This window comes from Hesperophylax consimilis, chromosome 25 (assembly GCF_061612785.1).
Source record: "Hesperophylax consimilis isolate HC1 chromosome 25, BYU_Hcon_1.0, whole genome shotgun sequence".
In the NCBI taxonomy this organism is placed as follows: domain Eukaryota; kingdom Metazoa; phylum Arthropoda; class Insecta; order Trichoptera; family Limnephilidae; genus Hesperophylax; species Hesperophylax consimilis.
This window is the reverse complement of record NC_142860.1, coordinates 26,464,006-26,490,139: the sequence shown is the minus strand read 5'-3', so window position 1 is coordinate 26,490,139 and position 26,134 is coordinate 26,464,006. Positions and strand designations below refer to the sequence as shown.

General features: G+C 34.7%; 1 protein-coding gene across 1 annotated transcript in view; it reads left to right on the top strand.

The window, feature by feature from the left end:
* Positions 1-3,194: 3,194 nt before the first annotated feature.
* Positions 3,195-26,134, top strand: part of Ent2 (Equilibrative nucleoside transporter 2) — a 102,977-nt gene continuing 80,037 nt past the window's right edge. The window contains exon 1 of the mRNA XM_089646840.1: positions 3,195-3,376. The gene's annotated coding sequence lies outside the window, so the exon portion shown is untranslated. The remainder of the gene's footprint in view (positions 3,377-26,134) is intronic.

The window sequence follows — 26,134 nt, the reverse complement described above, 5'->3', positions numbered from 1 at the left end:
TGAGGGACACCATACTTGATTTCTTCCGGATCACTGTAGCATTTATTCAGTTCTACTATTTGTTTTCTGTTTTAGTATAGCTAATGAACCAGTCGAGGGGCCGGGCGGTCCGTTACCAATTTTTTTTAGTTTCTCGTACAGAATGTCATGAGAGATAGTATCAAAAGCCTTAGCAAGATCTAGAAAGACTCCGATCACCTTGGATCCTTCATCTGTGTTTTTAACAATGTAATTAGTTAATTCAGAAATAGCCTGTTCCGTACTCATTTTAGCTCGAAAACCGAATTGACAATCTGAGAGTAAGTTATGTTTATCAAAATAGATTAATAGTCTTTTTTTCATTGCTTTTTCCAGAACTTTCGATAATGAATTTAAAAGTGAGATAGGTGTGTAGTTAGCAATTAGAGTTTTGTCCCCAGATTTGTGGATTGGCGTTATAATGGCAATTTTTAGTTTGTCCGGAACAATCCCTTGTCTGAAACTTTGATTGAATATATGTAGGAGAGGTGTGGTAATATATTCATGCAGATTAATCAATATTTGGTTTGAGATTTTGTCAAGGCCCGGAGCGCAATGTGGGTTGAGAGATAAGATAAGTTCAGAAATTTCTTTTTTGTTAAGTTTATATATATTAAACGAGTGAATTGGTTGTTTGGTAGGGCTCTGATTGGAAGATAGTTGTACTGTAGTGTGGTTATTGATAAGGATTTTGTTTGCTAGAATTGTGCCTACGTTGGAAAAATGAGAGTCGTTCGTTTCATTACTTTATCGCACTGGTAATTTCTTGAAGCAAACAATACCAGCAATTACACGTCCACTTCGATAGAATTAAAAGCTCATTTTAATATAACGAGGCTATTATAAAAATTGTCATAATGCAGAAATATTATATAACATATACCGTGACGATACCAATGTTCTTATATTCTGTTTTATTCGCCCAGTACTGAAACAGGTTCAGTGAGCTAATAAAATATTTTAATCGAAAACTGCAGACCCGTGCGAATTATTTGGTGAACTAAAGAATCTACTAAGTTTCTTAGTGTCAAAAGTAGGCATTCCAAGGCAAAAAATTGATCCGTTGACGATCAATATTGAAAGTCATCTGGATCCCAGACCATATTTGGGATACCAATTTGAATCCAAGACGACATCATTAAGGGAAAATAATATTGTGTCTGTAGCAGAGGAACAAACTTTACGTAAACGATATGTTGATTTTACAGTTAAATTAATAAAAGAACTACGTCAGAGACTTCCCGATACTTTGAAATTTAAAAAAAAATAATGTTTTCATCGTAAGAAACACATTGAAATTACACAAAGAGTCTTTACTGGTATTATTTAAATATCCATATGATGAAATTCCTCTCACCCTTGGAAAATCATACATTTCCCCAAATGGACAAAAATAAATAGCACAATCGAATTCTGGACTGAAGTCAAATTTTATGAAGATGCTGCCAATGTGAATCCCTTTACGAATATATGTGATTTCGTATTTACAATGTTAGTATTACCACAGTCAAATGCAGATGTGGAAAGAAATTAATCTAGAAACAAAATGAAAACTGATATGGTCAATGCAATTTTGAATGTTCGATCGAGATTGCAGCGATTGAATAAAACATGCGATACATATTCATTACCCCCAGAGGTATTAAATATGGTAGGAACTGGGAAAATATATAACAAGAAACGTGACCTCACAGACATAGGAATTAATAGACGAGAAGATAATGGCGAGGGGTAAAATCAACTGAAGAACGAAGGGAGTAAGGCTGACTGTGATTCGTCAATAAATCAATCTGACAGTAAATAGGCATCTCGCATTATAATATCACCATTTACTTCTTAAAAGTAAAATCTGCTTTTGAATGAATAGACATTTTTACATGGGAGCGCAAATTACTCGCCACGTTATGAACAAATTTGCGAAGCCCAAATTCGGCAAAAAAATTCGGTTCTATTTTCAGAGTCGAATATTTCGTTTAAGTATTTAATTAAGACACTTTTATAAATGTTCATAATTTACTTCCCAGCAACCAACCAGCTTTGTGTTTCGCGTTCAGACGTTTCTCGATGTGATAGTATATGTTTCTAAAACTGATCTATATTATACGATGTGAATATGCTTAAAATAAAGTAAAATAATGCTTATATATGGAATGTAATACGACAATTGGGTTTATTCTCTTTTTCAAATCTATTTTTACAAGTTTTCATAGTACAAGTCAACATTTTGCCGTGTTATTTCGTAAAATGAACCGATGATGCCTCGACCATAGTTCGCACAAGAATGATGACGTCACGTTTTCAAATTTCACTTGAGGCCATACGCGAGCACAGCCGGCTCCAATGGAACCGGTATGGGGAGTGGGGATAATACGCTTTTAATCACTTAGGGCAGGTCTACTAATATTCATATGTCTATGCGTGACCTAGACCAACCATCTATCTACGTCTTCATTACAATTTGATGACCAACAGGATCAACATGCGGCGGCGGCGGAAAGTGAAGATGATGATATTTCAATAGTACTGTTTTACCTTTATTTTACTAAAAAAACTAATTTTTATGTGAACAATATCATAAAAAATTAATAATCTGTAATAACACGTTTGTATTGTATTTAGTGAAACTATTTTAGTTCATCAATAAAAACTGTATTCGTGATTTTACTGCTCAAATTCAGCGGAAATCTGGCGGAATCCAAGTCAGTTTTGACGGAATTTGACGGATTTTTTTGTAGATTCTAGCGGAAATATAGATTCCAAGTTGGCAACACTGATGGTCAGAGTATGGTCAGAGTGGTATTATGTATTATGGTCAGTGTTGCCAACGAAGGCGATTTATCGCCATTTAAGCTACTGAGAACGAGAATCGGCGACGAAAAAACGTAAAAGGCGACTGGTCGCCGATTAGGCTACCTCAGAGACAAGTTATTTAAATCAGCCAAATTACAAATAATAAATAATTGAAATGAAAATTTTCAATTATAGCGAAGTTCTGTGTAACAACCCCCCCCCCCCATGGATTTCGAATAATAAAAGGGGGAATCAAGCTCACGTAGAATATTTGTGGGGAATATGTGGGCAGAATTTATGCGAGTTCATTAGAATTACTGCAACTGAAATTCGGCTACATTAGGCTACTAAATATTTGAAAAACGGCGACATTAGGCCAAGATCAGTTGGCAACACTGATTATGGTGGTATTGGTATTCGAGAGCGCTAATTCTATAGTATTGCGCGTGGTGTTTTTATTTATAATGTTTGACTTAAACAATAAGTGATTTTGTGTCATAAAGTGACAATTTAACATTGCTGATTGTATTTAATGATTCGCAACACTTCTATCTGTGTATTATAATCGGTAAGTTGTCACAAATAAGCCAGTTAACCAATCTTTTGAAAGCGTGACTTCAGGCATGTTATTTATATTTATATTTTATGCTAATTTTGGAGTATTGACATAATGTTGCATTTATTAACGTTACCGTCTTATTTATGTTTATAATTGTTTTGAATTTATTGACTTTAAGAAGTTACACAGATTTGGGTGGAGCTCTCGGTTTTGATTCAAATCTAAATAGTTTTAATTGGTGATTTGAGAAGACCTCTTAAATTCACCACATCTCGATAGTTAAATATACAGCAATATGTGAAAAGTACATTTTTTTAATGTATTAGTACCGATTATTTTGATGATAGTGGTTATCAGAAATATATTTTTAAATTAGATCAAAATCAATGAAGTTATCTTTCCACCTGTTTTGTTTAGCAGTTAAGAGCATTGAGATTGTCATTCATAGTTTTAACAAATAATATTCTAACAATAGTTGTTTTAAATTACCTAATCCTAGAAATAAAAGGGTAAATATTTATCCAACCACAGCAATCACTTTAAATAGGCATAGAATATGGAAATTAAACCACATTTCTACTTAATTACTACAAAAAAAACAACTGTTTACACCGGGAGGTAAACGGTGGTAAAAGATACATTAAAATATAAAACGATCCGTTTTTATCTCAAGTATGCTTCATAACTAGATACTTTCATGAAGTAGGTACAGAAATATTAATGTGAAAAAAGCAATATTTGTAGGCACCTTTATTAACATAACAATTTTTATCTCTACCATGAATTAATCAGAAAACTCTTAATTTAATATTCCAATATGATTAATTTATTTTTTAAATGTAATTAAACAGTTAATGAATTACTTTATTAATTATTATTTATTACACTTATTAACACCTCAAGCTAATTCGTCGTTGTGTGTCCATTTTGACAACGTTCCCCGTTTGAACCACGGTAGAATTGTTGTATTGTCCCATTATCCTGCCCTGCATGGTCGAGCCTGTCAACGGAGCAGAGACAGGACACTATTGTATTGTCCTCGCGAATTATAATCCCGGCATTAGAATTAAGAATTAAACAATGTTTCGAAGAGAAAACCAAGATTTTCATTCAAATGTAAAAGTTAACCACAGAACATGTTAAATGTACACATCTCTATGAACCCAAAGATTCCAACCACAATTTGAAAATAATTTTATGAATTTTTTTAATTCATTATTTTTATATGAAATGACCAAAAAGTGAGGTAGCAGTAATGTTTATAATACATTTGTCTAATAAAATATGCCTTTTATTTCATTATCAGGAATTTAAGTTCAATGTTTAGATGAAAAAACGTTAGGTAAGCCATTTTGAAAAAAAAAATTGTTTGATTTATATTTTAATATTTCAAAAATTATTTGTTTATTTTAAATAATAAAATTTGAAAACGGATTTCATCTCCTTTCAAAAACAGTTTTTAGTTTTCAGGTACATTCAGAAATATCTCTTTTATTTGGACTTTCTGGCAAATCTTTAAGAAATATAACAGTCAATATACCAGAGGTTTGAAGGGTTAAGATAATATAAACATAGATTTTATGAGCACACTAGAGATATTTCAAAATACATTTAATAGATAAATGTTTGACACTCTTAAATCTGATTGTATCTCGAAATATCTTAAGAGATTATACTGGCATCCCAGTTACACAATGCGAGCTACATAATAATAATATTTGGCTAATTTATATAGCGCCGTTTTCGTGAGAAATCACCTCAAGGGCGTTGTGCAAATATATTTCTTAAAACTAGTGACTTACGTCTGAGACTTATATCTAGTGACTTACGACTAAACGACAACGACTTACGACATATCTTCATACCAACTCGATACCTAATTGTAAATTTTCTCTACTTTTTATCTCAAGTTTATTCTCATTTTATTTAACCGTTTGAATGCGTATCATCGATATTTCGAAGATTTTCACTTCTTTAGTGCACGTTGAGAGTTAGCGCGGGGTAGTGCGTGTGGTGTGCGTTATTTTTTTTAAAGATTACTTATTTCAATTACAAAAAACAGTATTGCGAGCCATGATTTCACAGCAAAAATACGTTCAACAAGAATACGTAGGATTGTAATAATATTTTCCCTGTATTTTAACATGCAATTTTAGTACATATTATGAAAAAAGGCGCAACACAAACTAAAATAAAATTTTTAAATTAAATTTTCCCCCCAAAATGTGGTTTTTTTTCCTAATTTTTTCTTTTGTTTTTACGTGGAAAACTTTCTTTCTAACACCGTTTAGTTCATATTTCTAACTATGACGGTAAGAGAGACAACGATTTCTATGAGACCAAATGAGCTGTTCTGAAAAGCGAACAAATTGACTCGGGTAATAGTTGTTTGTTCCCAAAACTGAACAAATTGACTCGGGTAATAGTTGTTTGTTCCCAAAACTAAACAAATTGACTTGGGTAATAGTTGTTTGTTCCCAAAACTGAACAAATTGACTCAGGTAATAGTTGTTTGTTCCCAAAACTGAACAAATTAGTGGGAGTAGTTGATATGATACATTTGTAAACAACATGAAATTTCAATGCAGGGGAAAACCTAATTCAACATCATTCACACTTTCTTTAATAGTGAAAGTTGCATACCTTTAAAATGGCCAGTACTTTCCACAACTTTGCTTCATAATAATTTTAATACAAAGATTAATTCCTAGATCATGCAAGATGTGTTGCATTTAGTGCAAAAATAATTACAATTTACCTATTATCATTGTTTTTATGTTCAAAATTATTGTTTTTTTTGTACACAGGTTTTAAAAGTTTTGTTATTTACTATATGAAACATAATTTTTAGTACCTATCCTCGTATTTTTCTAGATTCTAATTATTTTTTCCATCATTAGTTCAACAGTAAAAACACTACTGTTTTTATTAAATTTTGCATTAAATCTCCGATTTGTTGTAAAGATTTGCTATTGAAAATTTAAAATCTGTATAAATTAAAATTTAAATGTTCTTTAGTTCAAAATCTTAAATATCTGAATGTTCTTCATCTTTGAAATTTTGACACAATATTGCATTTGAATACGCTTGTGTTTTTTTTATATACCTATATTATATAGATGTCACCTGTGACAGGTAAAACATGCTTTTTTTGAAGAAAAAAAAACAGCACCATCTGTTGGACGTAAAAGCAACACGCGCTATTATTTTTCTATATGCACAGACAGACTAAACCACAGCAATGCATGGTGGGGTGTAGCTAGTTATAAATAAATAAAAGTATGTATGTATATTCCGACGGCTTACGTGGTCGAGGGGTGAACTCGTAAGCCGAGATTGCGGGTTCAAATCCCGGCGTGCGCAACTAAATTTTATGTATATTTATTTTAGTTTCTTCTCAACGGACTGAGATGTTGTTTTTTGTGAAGTGAAAATGCAGAAGATAATGATAATGGCGTTTTATTTATTAATCTCAGCTTTTTGGAGGGATAAAAACGACATCCTGCCATTTGTCCTTAAAAGTCCAAACTATCTGAACCACAACCAAACTCAGGTTCAACTTCTGGTTTGGATCTTTACATAATTTTAACATACTCCCGCCAAAAAAGGCAAAATATTAACGATATTGGGACTTTTTTAAATAAGAAGGAATTTAAGACGGTTAAAATTAACTTAAGAAATACCCAAACCTGATCAAAAGAAATAATTTCTCCCTATTGATTTTTTTAAAAACCATAATTAAAAATAACAAACAAAAATCATAAATTGCGCTAGGTGAAACAACAAAAATAAACAAAAACTGAGATTAAACTCATCCAAATAATAACTAAAATATAGAAATAAAACAGTAACATAAAATTGACAATAAAAAATACATAAAAATTCTTGAGGTGGGAAAATCCTTCCTTCAGGGTCAAATGAGAGATGTGAAAATATTTTGAAATAAATTTAAAAGTCAATATTGTAAGTCCACTGTTCACTTTGACATAATCTTCATGTCTTTATTCGTTCACATTTCACTTATTGGTTTGACTCAAAAAGCCAAGTTGATTTTACTTGATTAACATTGTTTTTGTTTTGCTGTTTTGTTTTTCACTTTGTCCTTTAAATCAATTTGATACTGATGAGGTTGGTTTCGTTGGGAGATTTGTAGTCGTCCTTGGGTCGATATTGTTATCCATAGATAGCCCTTTGGATTGACCCTTGCGACGTGGTGATGGTAGCGACGCGAACTCTTCCGTCAGCACCAGGATGCACAGCGGTCACTCGTCCCAGCCTCTAAAAGCAAGGAGGAACGTTGTCTTCCTTCAGTATGACCATGTTGCCAGGTCGCAGTTGCCTTCTCAATCCATTTTGATCTTGTTTGCAGCTCCGCCAAGTACTCTTTTCTCCACCTCGACCAAAAAAGATTGAATTATTTATTTTTTATTTATTTATGTCTATTCTTGAATACACGTTTTACAAATTATTACAGTGGTTTATATTGCAGTACAGAGAAAAAAGTACAGAAAAAAGGTATAAAAAATGAAGAACATAGGTTGATTTAGGTAAAACCATAGACATATGAATATTAGTAGACCTGCCCTAAGTGATTAAAAGCGTATTATCCCCACTCCCCATACCGGTTCCATTGGAACCGGCTGGGCTGGCGTATGGCCTCAAGTGAAATTTGAAAACGTGACGTCATCATTCTTGTGCGAACTATGGTCGAGGCATCATCGGTTCATTTTACGAAATAACACGGCAAAATGTTGACTTGTACTATGAAAACTTGTAAAAATAGATGTGAAAAAGAGAATAAACCCAATTGTCGTATTACATTCCATATATAAGCATTATTTTACTTTATTTTAAGCATATTCACATCGTATAATATAGATCCGTTTTAGAAACATATTATACTATCATATCGAAAAACGTCTGGACGCGAAACACAAAGCTGGTTGGTTGCTGGGAAGTAAATTATGAACATTTATAAAAGTGTATTAACTAAATACTTAAACGAAATATTCGACTCTGAAAATACAACCGAATTTTTTTGCCGAATTTGGACTTAGCAAATTTGTTCATAACGTGGCGAGTAATTTGCGCTCCCATGTAAAAATGTCTATTCATTCCAAAGCAGATTTTACTTTTAAGAAGTAAATGGTGATATTATAATGCGGGATGCCTATTTACTGTCAGATTGATTTATTGACGAATCACAGTCAGCCTTACGCCCTTCGTTCTTCAACAGTTGATTTTACCCCTCGCCATTATCTTCTCGTCTATTAATTCCTATGTCTGTGGGTAAAACTGTGTGTGTGTGATATTATAATATGTAACGTGAGAACCTGTGCTGAGGTGTTAACGTGTTTGTGATTAAGGGTGACAGGTATTTATGTGTTGTGGTAGAAAGTTATTATTATTTTTTTTTTTTTTCACAGACATATTGAAACATGAAAACACACTTTTATATGTGAGTGTATGTATTTGTGGATAATTCTTGAAGAACGTGTATAATATTTAATTTTACTTATTATATTTTGGTTATGTTTGGTTTGGAATTATAATCTTTTGAATAAAGTGAATATTTTGATTTTTTATCCAGGCTATGATATGTTTTTTGAGAAAGTTTGTAGATGTGTTTGTAGTCAATAATTGTTTCAAAGTAATGGGCATACTGTTAAAAAGTTTGGTTGCGTAGTATTGAAAGTGTCTTTGTCCGTGTGTGGTGTGTTATCGGAATGTTCAGTGTTTTATTTGTTGAGGACCTGGTTTTTATTATGGCTTTTGCTTGATTTGTAATATGAAGATTATTATGGATGAGGTGTAGGAGTATTATATGAGGTGTAGGTGTATTATATGAGGTGTAGGTGTATTATCTGAGTTAGTTTTTGATAATTATTTAAGCGGTTGAATTGCACAAGTTGTAAATGTAGCTCCGGGATCGCCGTTAAGCTGGTTCCAATGAGAAAGTGACCGGGAGTCAAAGGATTAAGGTCATAAGGGTCATCAGATAAGGGAGTCAGTGGCCTAGAGTTTAACAGTATTGAATTCCTCATATGTTAATGTCGTGATATTCGCTGCTCGCTTTAGTGGTATTTAACTGATTTAACCCCGGCCTCCCACAGTCCACCAAAATGTGGGGCTCGAGGCGGAATAAACTGCCATTATATGGCTAATGTTGATAAATAATTTTCAATTTGATATATATATTTCATATATCACTAGATTTAAATAACAATTCATAAATTTCCTTTAGCTCATTATCTGACCCTCGAAAGTTAGTTGCATTGTCTGAAAATATTTGACTTGGTTTGCCACGACGCAAGATAAAACTAGTGCATTTAAGAAGCTCTCTGTGCTCAGAGACAGTACAATCTCTAGATGTACGGCCTTTGAAACCATGCATATAAACAAACAAAGGTAAGATTTTATGTTATGTGTCTTTCTGTGAACACCAGGCTCGATCATGATTGGCCTACAGTAGTCCACTCCTGTTAACTGAAATGGTCTACATTCTGTTATCCTTTCAGCCGGAAGATCGGCCATCAGCTGCTGCTCCGGCCTGGGATTGCATCTATAACATATTATACAATATTTTATTATCCTTTTCACAATATTCTTACCCATGGTTGGCCAGAATTTCATTCTGATTAATGCTAATAGAGCTAGCGTACCCGCATCCAAATTTAAATAATGATAATTTTTTATAATAAGCTCTGTTAATGTATGGTGTGAAGGTAATAAAATTGGATGTTGTTGGTTTTCTGATACCAGTTTTCCTTTGGATAGCCTGTCCCCCACTCGAAGTAAATCCTTGTGAATAACACTTAACATAATTCATTAATCTTGTTAGTAAAACAGCTCCACAGAGTTCCAATTTGGGAAGAGATATGGTTTTCAGAGACGCTACTCGCAACTTTGATATTATTAAATTGGAATATTTTTTACCCAAATCATCGATAGATATCACAGACATATGAATATATAGACTAGAAATTAAAGGTGAGGGGTAAAATCAACTGTTGAAGAACGAAGGGGGTAAAGCTGACTGTGATTCGTCAATAAATCAATCTGACAGTATATAGGCATCTCGCATTATAATATCACCATTTAGTTCTTAAAAGTAAAATCTGCTTTTGAATGAATAGACATTTTTACATGGGAGCGCAAATTACTCGCCACTTTATGAACAAATTTGCGAAGTCCAAATTCGGCAAAAAAAAATTTCTTCTATTTTCAGAGTCGAATATTTTGTTTACGTATTTAGTTAAGACACTTTTATAAGTGTTCATAATTTAGTTCCCAGTAACAACGATGCACACACTTGAGAATCGCTACATTCGACCAATGTTGGCTCGATGTGATAGTATATGTTTCTACAACTGATTCATATTATACGACGTGAATAAGCTTAAAATGATGCTTACATATGGAATGTAATACGACAATTGGGTTTATTCTCTTTTTCACATATATTTTTACAAGTTTTCATATCACAAGCCACTATTTTGCCGTGTTATTTCATAAAATGCCTCGACCATAGCTCGACGCTAGTTCGAACAAGAATGATGACGTCACATTCTCAAGATTCACGGGAAGCCATACGCGAGCACAGCCGGCTCCAATGGAACCGGTATGGGGAGTGGGGAATAATACGCTTTTAATCACTTAGGGCAGGTCTACTAATATTCACATGTCTATGGTAGATATCATATAAATGCAAGCCGAGTATGCCTTTTCTGAAGAATCCCAAAACCCATGCAATTGCAAGTTTACTTGATTCTGACAAATTATTTTTCTAGAAATTTGCAAGTTATTTAATAGCGGCAATTCATTTGTATAAGATTCCCATGCATTCATCATGTCAATTGGAATATTTTCGTCCCACTGAATATTTGTCTGCCACAGTCTCTGCATTATTAATTTTGCGACCAACGTAACTGGTCCTATTAATCCTAAAGGCTCAAATACAGATGCTATGGCCGACAGCATTTCACGCTTGCTTTTAATTTGCTTATTTATTGGATTCACTGTGTATAAAAAATTGTCCTGTTGATTATTCCATGACAGACCTAATATTTTTCGGTCATTTGATTCGTCACTAATAATCATACCTGACATATCCTCTTGTTTTGAACTTAATGAGGGTATATTTGATTGCCATTTCCGCAAATTCATTCCAGCGGTTGCCAAGATGGACATTAATTGTTCTTTAATTAATGGGCAATTTTGTTCACTTTCATCGCCAGTTATCAAATCATCCATATAAAATTTATATTTTATAATTTGACTGACCTTATGATTTGTTTGCTCCAGGCATTTGGTTGCCAAAAATGATGAAGGCCCCAAACCATAGGTGACGGTATTGTGTTGATAATGTTGAATTTCTTCTTCGGGAGAAGAACTTCAGGTTGCACCAAAATCTGCCTGTACATTTTCTCGATGTCAGCTGTTAATGCGTACTGGTGCTTTCTGAAAAATAGTAATTGCGCGCATAAATCCTTTTGTAAGATTGGTCCTACCATGAGGACATCATTTAAAGATACTCCAGTGGATGATTTTGATGATCCATCAAATACTACCCGAGTTTTGGTGGTTGTACTGGACTCCTTCAACACCGCATGATGCGGTAAATAACAATAAATTTTATCCAGAGACGGCGCTTCACACCGTGTCATGTGACCTAAATCATGATATTCTTGCATAAATTCTTTATACTTTTCCATCATATTAGGGTTTATAGAAAACTTCCTCTGCAGATTACAGAGTCTTTTTTCTGCCATAGGCAGTGTTTCGCCCAACTGTTTAATACAGGGGCGCTGCGGTAATCTTACCGTGAAACGACCCTCGTCATTTCTTTTATGCGTGTCCTTGAAATTTTCTTCACACGCTCGCTCTTCACGATTCCTGTGTTTTATTGGAAGTAATTCCTCCAACCTCCAGAAATTTTCAATTTGTTTATGGATTGAATTTAATGATAGATGATAAAAGTTTACAGGCCTTTTCATTTTTGGAGCGAAGATAGGTCCTGACACCAGCCATCCGAATTCAGTCGTCTGTAGTATAGGTCCTGAATCTCATTTGATCTTGCTGCAGAATTTCCCAGAATGTATCAGCTCCAATCAACATATCATAGGGTCAGCTAGCTGCAAGCCATTAGGAATGCCAGCCTCTTTTTTCTGGAAAGAAATTTGTGGCAGATTACTTGTTACTTCTAGCAAAACGAGACATTCAATCTCCTTTTCGAAAGAGGAGTAGTTTGAAGATATTTTCAAATCTACAATATTTTTGATATGCAAAATTTTATTTTGAATTCCGGTAATCGGCACATTAGTCTTTTTAAATTTTAATTAAAATCTTGTTGCGAAATCCTCGCTAATAAAGTTAGATTGCGCTCATGAATCTAATAACACTCAGTTACACATTAATTACTGCTGTTGACAGCAAAATAAAATTATTCGTTACTTTTGCAGCATGATTAGATACTAAACTATCTTTATTAGATGTCGATGCTGTATCATGCGCTTGTGAATTCATATCTTTGTTATCCTTTTTGATATGTAATAAACTATTGTGAGACTAAGGGGGTATTTCACTATGTCGGGCTAAATATCTGACTAGCTATCCGTTGGCTGGCTTTAAAGATCAGAATAACTTCGTTATTCAACGGCGACCGTTTCACCATTGTTTCGAGCTTCCGGATAGATAACACTCGAAATAGTCTGGCAACATCGCAAAATGTTTGCAGTTACTCCATCTGCTGCCACGGCTGTCATGCGTCACAGTCCGCACACCGCGAAGTGTGCATTTTTTTGGTTATGTTATGTTGATTATCAGGTCATTTTAGATAGATTCGTGTCGAATTAATACATTGTTTCTTATTTTGAACACAATCAAATAATTCAGGATGGATCATACAAGCTTTCAAATTCATTCAACAAAATTCGACTCACTTCTCAGCTGTCAAACTCGGAATGTTTTGACGCCATCTTTGATTCGAGGAATAGTGCCTAACGTGAAGTTCGAGCACTGATTAGTCAAATCGAACTTTAACCCGAGCGTTAGCGTTATTCAGATATAGTGAAAACGAAAAAATGACTAATCCGCGGATTAGTGCTTAGTCAGAACATAATCAGAGATAGTGAAATACCCCCTTACTATTACAATGGCGACAATTATATTTACTTCTACAATCTTTTAATTTGTGACCCACATACAAACATTTTAAACATGCTCCTAAGAGTCCTTAGTTATGTATTCTTGCTATTTTTTCCTTTGTATTTAGAATCAAAAAAATTTTGCAATTATAGATTTTATGATCTCCCTTGCAAATTATACATTTAAATTTTTGTGGCGCTAATGAAACCAAAGCCTACTTCTTAACATTGAAAGGAAATGATTTTCCCTGGCTATGCCTCTTCTCAACTGGGGCTGAGAATTTTAATATCTGGATGCAATCCGATAAACATTAATTAAATTCAGCATACGTAGGAAGTTTATCTAGAGTTGCATATGTTTCCCAATGACCCCGGGTGTCATTATCCTGTTTGTGAGACAGCAAATATATTAGTAGTACATCCCAATTATCTGTGGGTATGTCTAAATTGTTCAACGATTTTAAATGTAATTGAGTTTCATCCAACAGGTTTCTTAATGCTATATGATTTTCATATTTTATCTCCGGTAATTTAAATAAAGCATTAACATGTTTATAGATTATTAATTTAGAGTTTTGAAATCTATCTGTTAATATTTCCCAAACCGTATTGTAATTATCTTGGTGGGTAGGTAAATAATTAGTTAATTTTGCAGCATCTCCCTACAGACAAGCAGGAACTGCATTGTCTCCAAAGATGAGTTATTGCCAATCAATGCTGTAAAGGTATCCCTGAAATTTAACCAATTTGCCTAGTCCCCATTGAATTTGGGCAATTCTGATTCAATCAATTTGGACTTTGAGGTTTGATCTTTAATATATAATTTATTATAAATAAATTTATAAATTAAAAAATGTTTATATATATTATTTGTAGAACCTACAGACAAGCCGTCATGTGTGACAGCTTTGTGGGACTGCATAAAACTTGTATGTTTAAAAATTTATAATAAATAAAAAAAAAAAAAAAATAAAAAAAATAATCCTAGGCTTTCGACACAACATTAAAATAAGCGTTTTCAAACGTTTCGCGTTCAAAACTTTTTTCTACTTCGTCTGGAGCTAAAAGTTCAATTTTTGCTTGTATTATGTCGAAATCATCTAATATCAGTTCAAATCTTTTTAATCTTATTTCTATTTCTGTGTGTGACAAATTATCGCCGTCTAAATAATCTTTAAAACGAGTTAGCTTAGCTTTACACGCTCCACGTTGAGTTGTTAAACCTTTTAGGTCCATTTCGAACAGAATATGATACCCACAGAAATCAAATAATTTCACTTGCACTGTTTCTGTTCACAGAACTCCTTATTATTAAATGTGAATATCTAATTTGATAGAATACAATCCAACACAAACTGCACATAAATAAATCAACACCGCGATAATATTCATTTGAACTGCGCCTGCGTGGAAAACTAGAGATCTACTCGACCGTCGCGCGGTCAATTTAAATAGAATAATGAAGTTTTTTTTATTAATAAACCGACTGGGTTATTTTAAGGAAAGGAAATTTAAAAATACTATATGAAGACCCCAAGGCAAGAAATTGTTAACTTACATTTTCGTAAAAAATGAGTTAGAATGCTCTCTAAACTAATTCGCATACGCTCTTTCCAATGAACACCATGCCAGAGCTTAAAAAAGGCAGGAACATGCTTAAATCAATGTGATGAACATGTTAACTACGTGTTTCTGTGACATTAAGTTGATAAAATCAGGGCAAGAACTTGTTAACTACTAAGTTAGCAAGTTCTTGCCGTAATTCTGTAATTAACAACTTCTTACCATCTACATTGGTTTAGATTTTTATGGTTAACATGTTATTCACTCACTTTAACGTTTACCTTGGTGGTTTTAAAAAGTTTTGCAGTTTATGTTTTGTATTTAAAAATCATCAAAAATGAGTTCCAGAGGTGAAAAAATGGTGAAGATGTGTCAAAAATTGATCAGGGAATCAGGTAAGCTGTATAAAACATTATCGTTCATCTTAATTTATCCTTAAAGTAGTTTGAAAATGGGTGAATCATTTTTGTTTTGATGTTTTTCTGTCTAAAAGTCAACAATTTTTTATTGTAATGCTTATTAATTTGTTTCAGGAAGTGTTCAAGATTCCACTAATTTAGTACAACCTGAGAAGCATTTAGGCATACCTCAAAATAATGTAATTTTAATGGATGGTAAATGCAAAAAAAATGTTTTACTCTGTGACTCTGAATATTCTTTTATGTTTTCTTATGTTTTGAATTCCTTCATTAATGCTTTACAATATTTCGTTTCAGAAAGTGTTCAAGACTCTGACTGGTGTTGAGTTTGGGATATTATTAGGAATATCTCAACATGATGTAAACTTAAAAATACTTTATTGTGACACTAAATTCTTTTGAACATTGAACTAAAAATGATTATTTTATTGTACTTTGTATTTTCAGAAGATAATCAGAGTAATCTAGAGTATATCGCTACTACCACTGGTACAGGAGATATAATTTTGGAATACGTACAACAAGATGTGATACTCAATACTTTAAATCAAACTCACCAGTTTGATTTAAAGTATTGAGTAAATTGTACCTTGCATCCGATTTGTCAATCCCAAAACTGTATGAGCTCTATAATATGTTTTGTGGAGAAAAAGAGTATGCCCCTGTTTCGTTGAATCGTTACACTAGGATCTTTACAGAGGATTTCAACTTATCGTTTGGTGTACCTAAGACAGACACTTGTGGGACTTGCGATAGCAAAAAATCTGACCAAATTCATGTAAATATGTACAAAGCTGCATTTGAAATTCAAAAACATGATAAGAAAAAGGCATCTGAATGTGATGAAACTTGTTGTGATTTGGAAAAGACGCTACCTCTCCCAAAGATATCCACAAACGTGGCTTCCTATTTAAGAAAACTGTGGCTCTATAATTTGGGAGTACATTGTGTGACAAAAGAGTTAAATAGGGCATATTTCCATGTTTGGAGTGAAAACGAAGGGGGCAGAGGGAGCGAGGAAATTGCCAGTTGTTTAATGGCCTTTGTCAACACCATGCAACTTCAGAGCAACAAGTTTCACCTTATTGCGAGGAGTGACTCTTGTGCCGGTCAAAACTAAAATATACATTATGTTCTGGCAATATTTAATTCTAGCAAAAAAATTCAAAATATTTGACCATAAATTTCCTGAGGTTGGTCACTCATATATGGACTCTGATAGAGATTTTGCATTGGTAGAAAAAAAAATTAATAGATGCCAGTCCATTCAATCAGTGGACCAATATGTAAATTTAATGATGTCGGCTAACACAAAAATATACCCATCGTGACAATGATGGCTGATAAGTTTGTTAATATTAAGGAATTAGGGCAGCAATTGAACTTTATACACAATACAAAAAACACTATCGGAAAAAGGTTAACTTTCAAAAAGGAATTCGCTGGATAAGAGTGGGGGAATTCGGGATTTATAAATATCGCGAATCACTCTCCGAAGAAGAGCCTTGGAAAGAAGTGGATCTTTAAAAAAAGGTGTGAAACATTATCTTCCCCGCCAATGCTGTCATCAAAAGTTAGAGATAACAAAGAAATCGATGCGGCCAAATGGAATGATATGCAAAAATTGTTACCATACCTGGATGAGGTTTTTCGTGGATTTTTTAAAAGTCTCAAAAAAAAAAATTGACACATGCTCTGCTACCTTTTCTTTTCAATAATAATTATTATTTAGTTACTTTATATCAAAAAAAAAGTTTAATTTGTTTGATTAAATAAAACAACAAGAATTTAACATGTTCTTGCCTTTCAATTCTGTATCTTCCTCACCTATCCCTGAAGATGGCATGAACATGTTAACTACATTTTTTTGTAGAAAACATGTTTATTTTAACTTTTAGACTGCAAAACTACTTAATATTACTAGATGTAATGTAAATTTGGTTTGTTTACTACACCATGAAGGATCAGTACATTGTATATGACATTCAAATAAAAAATTATAAGGCAAAACGCAAAAGTCTAAATATCTCAGAATGCATTCAATGTAAGTTAACAACTTCTTGCCTTGGGGTCTTCATATATTATTTCAACTTCTTTCCTTTTTATGACACTGTTGTAACAATAAATCTTATTGTCTACCACAATGTCTCTTTTATATAGGGTATGAATCAATCTATACCACTTGCAACAGTCAATCCGTTTTTAATTTAAAACAAAAGATACTCTTATGTTCTTTCATCAAATGTTGCTCTTCTGCCAAGGGAATTGGGATAGTCACTTGCCCTTTCTGCTGTAGTGTTCTTTCTTCTTTCTTCAAATTGCTGGTTCAAAAAATCACACACATTTTAATTGTGTAATTCGGCTATATTTTTTAGCAATACAGTGGTACCTCGACATACGAGTGCCCCAACAAACGAGTTTTTCGAGATACGAGCCGGCGAGCGAGTGATTTTTTGCTTTGAGTTACGAGCGAAATTCGAGATACGAGTTCGGTTTAGCAGGTCGGCCGAAATCCATGGATGGGAGAGAGAGATGTGAACGAACTCGTCGAGGAGCACACCCAGGAACTGACGACTGAGGAGATACAAGAGTTACAGTCACAGCAGCATTTTTTTTATTTTTTTTTATAGTGAATACCTCACAAGAGTCCCAACTGCTCCCGTCTGGAGCCAGTGAGACTATGGCATCCCCAATTGGGGGATGTTGTGAGGCTGAAGGTAAGTGGGGAAGGGAAAGAGGAAGGTAGGGAAGTACCTGGCTATTCAGATCTAGTCACTAAACACGGCTAAAGCCATTTGGAGCAACGTTTCAATTCTGAATGGTGGTCTTACACCAGGGCGATACTGGTAGTATCTTCCACTCTGGAACGTGCCGCAAATATACTATATATTATTTTAATTAATTAATTGTGAAATAACACAAATTAATCAAATAAAATTTATTTGCGCACGCCGGGTTCGAACCCGCGACCTTCGGAATGGCAGTCCAATGCATTACCACTGGACTATGCCGGCCGTCAAACGGATGTTATGCAAGAAATACGGATGTTATGCAAGAAATTGGTTTCGAGGAGTCAAAGGAGGAGGAGGTTATTTCTACAAGTGAGATAAAGGAGATCTTAGGAATGTGGGAGAGAGTTTCACATTTCGTGGAAAAGAAACACCCAGAAAAAGTTGCAACACGTCGTGCATCTGATCTTTTTAATGACACTTGCCTAACTCATATCCGGAACATTCTGAGAGGGAGGAAGAAACAAACCTCCTTGGGCATGTTTTTTTCTAAACGGCCTACAGGTGAAAGCGAGAAAAATGTAGCGAAAAAGGTAAAGACCAGTAAGGATATCTAATTTATTTATTTACATTCTCTTTTTTGTTTTTGTTCAATAAATATTTGTCATTTATAAATACGTTTTTATTATTCAAAACCACGTAACAAAAATAACTGGGGTCACATTTTGAGGGTTGGAACGGATTAATGGTAGTCTAATTGTTTTGTATGGGGAAATCTGCATAGATATACAAGTAATTCAAGATACGAGCAAGGTTGCGGAACGAATTAAACTCGAATGTCGAGGTACCACTGTATTGTCCATCTGGGTGAAGGACCACGTGTTTACTTATTTTAGTTTCTTCTCAACGGACTGAGATGTTGTTTTTTGTGAAGTGAAAATGCAGAAGAGAATGACAATGGTGTTTTATTAATCTCAGCCTGTTGGAGGGAGAAAAACCACAACCTGCCATTTGTCCTTAACCACTCAGAACATTAGAACGTCAAAAGACGTAAATATGATAATAGCGGTCAAGACATTAGAACGTCTTTTCACGTAAACGCGTGAGATTTTACAAAAATCGATTTATTTCCATCACTAGTATACGGATTGCCATGATTTAAAAAACAGAGTATCGATAATGAATAACGCTACGCGTCTGTATTCAACAATATCTATGGAACGTAGAACTGCATTATCTAAGCCGATTGAATCTGTCATCTTGTTCGTTCATAATTTATTGCGTTTCTAAATAATTTATTAAAAATATTTTAGTTTGGACGGTTAATATTTTGAGGTGACTAATAGTTTTAAATTATATTTCTTCAATATATAAAGTGTTATTTATTTATTATTGCTTTGAAATAATGGTTACTGTTCAGGTTCTTAACTTCACTCTCCTGACAGAGCAATCCGGCGTGGTGAGTCACCAGATTCCATGGAAGTATGACTGGAGTAACTCTTCAATAATAACTCCAGCTCTCGAATAATGGTCTTTATTTTAACAATAAAAAAGACCCGTAGGGCAGCTCATGTACGGTGAGCCCAATAATGCTATCTCTCTCCGCGGTTTTATAACCCACATGTAAGTGAAAACCTGGCAGCCCTGCCGTTTCGCCAAAACGACCCGCCCAAGACGGATGGTAACAAGAGAAGAACGATTAAAATCCGTGGCAATACGAAATTGCCCCGGCAATCGCTAACACAAAAATAAATGTTGCCACACCCATAGGGTGACAAGCACCAATATTAATATTTCAGTACCTGAAATCTTAACATATTCCCGCCCCAAAACGAGTATTAAGGAATAGTAGTTTTTCATAAAATAATGTAGGAAGAGATTGCAACATTGGTACTCAGAATTTACCCAACAGGTTCACATACAAAAATAAACAATATTCAATACATGGATATCAAAATAATAACAAAAAACTTATAACAACGTATATAACCCTATGTCAGACTTGACATTAAAAAATAAAAGTCTAATAACGTAGAAACTTCTGGTGCGCTGCACCCACTTATGAGAAAATATCTTATCACTTGGCACTGTTGAGCCTGACGGCATTTTGATTCACACATAACATCACTTTTAGTGTTGTAATTTGTTCTTAATCCAGGTTGGAGGAAGGATCCTCCATGGGAAGTAGACAGAGCTGTGTCACGGCTCTTTTGGTGACACCTCTGGCCGTCCTCAAGGAAACGACGCGGACGCGTCCGTCTTGACCAGGGTGGATCTCCGTCACTCGCGCCATCCTCCAGTACTGCGGAGGTAGTTGGTTGTCTTTGATGATGACCATGTCACCAGGCTGTAAACTGCGTTGACGTCCTTCTTGCCATTTGACTCGGTTCTGCAATTCTGCTAGGTATTCCCGGCTCCATCTGTGCCAAAAAGATTGAACAACGGTAGACATCTTTTGGTAAATATTAAGCCTGTTTGTAGGCAGATGATGGATATCAAGCTCAGGCAATGCTAACAGGTTGTCGCCAATAAGGAAGTGTGAAGGAGTGAGTGCGTTTAAATCATTTGGATCTGATGATAATGGAGTCAGAGGACGGGAATTTAAACAAGCCTCAATCTGTATTAGTATGGTATTCATGCCTTCGTATGTCAAAACAGTTGACCGCATTGCCTTTTTTAAATGTAACTTAGTCATTTTAACTGCACTTTCCCAAAGTCCACCGTGATGCGGTGAGCGGGGAGGCAAGAAACTCCAGCTAATATTCTGCTGGGCTAAAAAATTATGGATTTCCTTATCAGATGCCTTCAAAAAATCAAATAGTTCAGTAAGTTCCCTATAACTACCTGTAAAGTTAGTTCCATTATCACTAAAGAGTCGTGAGGGTTTACCCCTCCTAGCTATAAATCTTTTCAATGCATTCATAAATGCCATTGAAGTTAAATTAGTCACTAATTCTAAGTGAATTGCCTTCGTTGAAAAACAAATAAATAAACATATGTAAGATTTTACACTCTTAGCATTTCTGGTTAAACCAGACTTAATTAAAATTGGACCTGCATAATCTATGCCGGTTACATAAAATGGTCTTTGGATTCGGAATCGGTCAGCAGGAAGGTCGCCCATGAGCTGGCGACACTCGCGCGGACGGACTCGGAAACATACAATACATTTATGCAGTGCTCGCTTTACTGCGTTTTTACCAAATATTGGCCAAAACCGTAAACGCAGTAATGCGAGCAGAGCATTACATCCTAAATGCAAATTCTCATAATGCAGATGGGTTATTATTAAGTCAGTCAACTTATGATTTTGTGGTAACAAAATGGGATGTTTTTGAGAGACCGAGGTAATATCAGATTGTGATAGTCAACCTCCAACACACAATAACCCATCCTGCATAAAAGGATTTAGTGCCTTTACCTTGCTCCGCCTAGATACAAATCTTCCATTACTTAAAGAAGCTATTTCATCACGAAATGCGAATCGCTGAGCGTTCAAAATCATTACATGCATGGCATGTTCCAGTTCGATTACAGAAAGCTCGTCGACCCGCATCGGTTTTCGTTTAGAACAGTTATGTATGAAACGTAACATATAAGCAACTACGCGCCTCAGTCGTCTTAATGAAGAATAATTATTAAATATTTCCCAATCGACAGGACTACTAGTAACCAAAACTATCCTCGCCGTTTCTGGCAACTCCGTGGGAGTATCAAATGTAGAACGTGGCCACTTATCCTCGTCGGACGTGAGCCATGGTGGTCCTGACCACCATAATGAAGATGATTTCAACTGCTGAGATGTTATTCCTCTGGAAATTATGTCAGCTGGGTTTTCAGTTGAACAAATGTGACGCCATATAGCGCCATCACCTTCACGTTGTATTTCTGATACGCGGTTAGCAACAAAAGTAGTCCAACGATACGGTTCTCCTGCAATCCAAGCCAATGTTATTGACGAATCACACCACAAAGTGGTGTCAACTGTTACTTGGAGAGCTGCCGTCACCCGCTTCATTAATTTAACTAATAATTGTGCTCCACATAACTCAAGACGTGGTAACGATAAATTTTTTAGTGGGGCTACACGAGATTTAGCGCATATTAACTGTGATTGGTGAATGCCGTGTTCATCGGTAGATCTTAAATACAGACAAGCGCCATATGCTACTTGAGATGCATCGCAAAACCCGTGTAAGCTAAAAGATTTTTTATTGAAGCAGAAAATTTTCCTCGGAACACGAATATGATTTGCTTTACTGAGACTCAGCGTGTAAGTCTGCCAGGCCAATAAAAGGTCATTGGGTAGCTTGTCATCCCAGGATGTTTTTAGCTTCCACAATCTTTGCATAATTATCTTACCGACAATGATTACTGGGCCTACCAGTCCTAAAGGGTCAAAAACCTTTGAAATTAATGATAAAACTTGACGTTTTGTTACTTCTAACTTTGAGTCTATGTTTTCTACCTGATAAGTAAACTCATCAAGTTTGGTGTCCCATATTAATCCTAGAATTTTAGCTTCATTGGATTCATTTGGCAATAATTCCAAATTATCTTTAGAATCATTAATTGAGGGTGCATTAGACCTCCATTTTCTAATCTCCATGCCTGCTGTAGCAAGCGCATTAATGATTTGGGATTTAAGCACGTGACAAGTATCAATGGAATCACTACCAGAAAGAAAATCATCTACATAAAAATTTTCCTTAAGGGATTTACTAGCTAATGGATGAGTAAATGAAACGTCATTACCTAGCTGGTGCAGACAACGTATTGCTAAATAAGGCGAAGGAGCCAAACCATATGTCACCGTGTTTAGCGTATAATGTTTCAAACAATCCTCCGCATCCCTTTTCCATAATATACGTTGGTAATTTCTGTGTTCCGGGTTGATATTAATTTGGCGGTACATCTTTGCAATATCTGCGGTGACTGCATATTGATGTTTTCTGAAAAATACCAAGTGACAAAATATATCATTTTGAATGGTGGGCCCAATCATTAGAGCGCGATTCAAAGAAATCCCTCGAGCGGGTTTAGCCGACCCGTCAAAAACAACACGAATTTTAGTAGTTGTGCTTGCTTCTTTAAATACAGCGTGATGTGGTAAATATGAACTTTTTGAGTGGCACAAACATATGCAGGCTGAATTTTTATATATTAACACATTGTAGTCGGGCGCTTCAAACAATAGACTCTAGCCTATAGCGGGTGTTTTTATATATTAACACATTGTAGTCGGGCGCTTCAAACAATAGACTCTAGCCTATAGCGGGTGTTTTTATATATTAACACACTGTAGTCGGGCGCTTCAAACAATAGACTCTAGCCTATAGCGGGTGTTTTTATATATTAACACATTGTAGTCGGGCGCTTCAAACAATAGACTCTAGCCTATAGCGGGTGTTTTTATATATTAACACACTGTAGTCGGGCGCTTCAAACAATAGACTCTAGCCTATAGCGGGTGTTTTTATATATTAACACATTGTAGTCGGGCGCTTCAAACAATAGACTCTAGCCTATAGCGGGTGTTTTTATATATTAACACATTGTAGTCGGGCGCTTCAAACAATAGACTCTAGCCTATAGCGGGTGTTTTTATATATTAACACATTGTAGTCGGGCGCTTCAAACAATAGACTCTAGCCTATAGCGGGTGTTTTTATATATTAACACATTGTAGTCGGGCGCTTCAAACAATAGACTCTAGCCTATAGCGGGTGTTTTTATATATTAACACATTGTAGTCGGGCGCTTCAAACAATAGACTCTAGCCTATAGCGGGTGTTTTTATATATTAACACACTGTAGTCGGGCGCTTCAAACAATAGACTCTAGCCTATAGCGGGTGTTTTTATATATTAACACATTGTAGTCGGGCGCTTCAAACAATAGACTCTAGCCTATAGCGGGTGTTTTTCGCGATTAGCGCAAAAATATATCACTTTCTTAAAATTGACACAATTTCTAAACCAAATAATATTTTCAATTGAAATTTTCAAAGAAATCATATACAACATTTGATCATCAAAAACAAATTATAATTGCTTTGATTACATCATAATTTCACCACATTTCAAAGCTGAATATAAAAACCTGATATTAATTTAGTAAATAGCATTCAATATTCAATATTTGAGAATTCCATGTAAAAGATAACATGTTTATTCATATCATATAGTTATACACGGTGTCCGTATATTTGCCATGCCTGCAATTTTACAATCGCTGGATGTGTGAAATCTGATCGCGTAAATATTGAACAGTGTCGCCTAAGGCCAAAGGCGAACACGCAATAACTCATAAGTTTAATTGCTTCTTGTCAAAAAAGAGTCTTTTGCGGTTGTCTCGCCTAATTGAAGAGCCCATTCCACTTATGAATCATAGTATTTATTCTTTCAAGGAATCAGTACACTTCATATAATCCATCACACACTATAAGTGCATGTATCACATAAATTCCTCCAAGTATATGCTTGTATATAATAACGATGACAATTGAGTAAACAAAAATACATGTAAAAAGCAGTGGATGATTGGTAAGTACTTACGAAAAACTGGCATTGCAAAGGATTACAGTACAATCATTGCATTCTGCAAACAACTGGTCATATGTGTGGAATGAAAGGGTTGGATTTTATTTCTCCTGGGTAGATAAAATAGGGTGAAATATTTAACGGAACACTTAATTCACTGTGGCACAGTCGGTTGTCACTTTTCCTTACAAAACTTTGGCAACATGATATAACTATACATAATAAAACAAAATATAATGTTTATTTTATAAAGTAATAATGTTTTACGGTGTGGTAACGTTGGAAACATTTTCCAGGGTGAAGTGGTACACAGCAAAATTGGCAAATAAAACACGTTTCACTTCGCTTTTGGTGGGCTGCGCATACCCCACATTGTCTTAGGGGATTTTTTCTCTTACCCTTACCTACAATTTTAGCTAATGTATGTTGTTTCATGTCCCTTGACAATCTTCCGGGAGGATCGAATTTTGGTGTTCGTTTCGTAGGTTGTGTCGATTGTCCCGGGTCCGGGTTATCTAATTCATCATCAGAAGGTATTCGGTCGGTTATCCAATGCAATGCTACTTCATGCCGACATTTTTTATATTTCATCTTTGGTTGATGAACCGAATTAAATATGACGAATGAATTAAAAAGTGCACAGTTTATTAGGTACATCGTTACCCTCATTGTCCATTTTGTAGTTTTACGCAATACTGAATAATATGAGAGGTATTGATCAGCACGGTCAACACCTATTCCATAACATATGTTAGTTTTATGATTTTACTGCGCGATTTTACTGCGCGTTTTCCAATCCATGTTCCGGCTTTCTTTCATTTCAGCCGAATGAATGGTGGAAATCATTCCAACTTCTTTTTTAGATTGCCAATCTTGCAATAGTACATCGCCTTTTCTTTTGAAAATAGATTCACCTTTCTTCTGTTTAATCATTTGCAATGATTTGGGTAGACACCTGTTTTTCCTTATAGTACCAAAAACTCTTATTTTATTTAGTAATAAAGCCTTGCAATTTTCGACACTGTTCTAGTAATTGTCCATATATACCAAGACACAACTTTATTTACAGTTTCTAGTAATTTAAGTCCTTGTGCAAAATATATTTTAAAATTGCAAATGTAGCCTATATCACTTTCACATAAAATTCGCACAAGTATTCCGTATTTCACAATTTTAGAAGTATTGTAAACTCTAAAAAATAGTCTTCCCCTCCAAGGTATCATTCCCTCATATAAACTTAATTCTTGGTGGGGTTTGTAAATGTTTATAAATTTTGGTAAAAAGTGGTCAATAATTGGTTTTACTTTGCATAATCGGTCAGAACTATCGATGATATCTTCATTGTTAGAAAAATGCCACGCTTTCCAAA